This window comes from Magnolia sinica, chromosome 16, assembly GCF_029962835.1.
Source record: "Magnolia sinica isolate HGM2019 chromosome 16, MsV1, whole genome shotgun sequence".
In the NCBI taxonomy this organism is placed as follows: domain Eukaryota; kingdom Viridiplantae; phylum Streptophyta; class Magnoliopsida; order Magnoliales; family Magnoliaceae; genus Magnolia; species Magnolia sinica.
Window position 1 is genome coordinate 30,910,897 of NC_080588.1, and position 853 is coordinate 30,911,749.

Below are 853 nucleotides of genomic sequence, written 5' to 3' on the forward strand. Positions count from 1 at the left end.
GGCATTTGATTACTCATTCAATATCTCTTGAAAAGTAGGAATTGTTGGACAATTTTCAGTTGTATGTATGTTAAAGGCACAAATACCACAAACAACTTCTACAACCTTTTCGAGGTCTACCTTCTTAAGTTCCATGGCCTCGACTTTTCTTGTAGGTTTGGCCAATATTGCATTTATATTGTCTTCCTCTTTTAAGACATAAATTCCTCCCATTTCCTTTGATTGAGTAGGTTTATAAGTGGTGGTTCTTGAGGAGGTATCCCATGATTGCACGTTTTTAGTAAGTTTATCAAAATAATCCCACGCATCATCGGCTTTCTTGTTCATGAATTTCTTATTACACATCATCTCCACAAATTGGTGCATGGATGAGGTCAATCCCTCATAGAAAAAGCTTATTATCCTTCATGTTTCGTAGCCATGTTGTGGACATGAATTTATGAGATCCTTAAATCGCTCCCAACATTGGAAGGTCTCATCCACTTTTTGCACAAAATTCATGATTGCTTTCCTTAAGGTATTCGTTATATGATATGGGAAGAAATTTTTAAGGAACTCCCTTATCATCTGAGCCCATGTGTCAATGGACCGTGGTCTTAAGGAATGTAACCACGACTTAGCCTTTTCTTTCAAAGAGAAAGGAAATAATTTTAGTCTTACCGTATCCTCAGACACGTTTGAGAAGTGTCATGTAGATATTATCTCATCAAACTCTTTCATATGCAGGTATGGACTTTCAGATTCTAGTCCATGAAACTTTGGAAGGAGTTGAATCACCCCTGGTTTAACATCCACAGTTCCTATATTTAATGGGAATATCATGTAGGAAGGAGTACTCACCCCCGCCGGTTGT

The 853-nt window shown here is 37.6% G+C and overlaps 1 non-coding gene across 1 annotated transcript; it reads left to right on the forward strand.

Moving 5' to 3' along the window:
- Positions 1–415: 415 nt before the first annotated feature.
- Positions 416–520, forward strand: LOC131230058 (small nucleolar RNA R71). Its single transcript, XR_009163785.1, has one exon. It is a non-coding gene; the product is annotated as a small nucleolar RNA R71 (small nucleolar RNA).
- Positions 521–853: the final 333 nt, after the last annotated feature.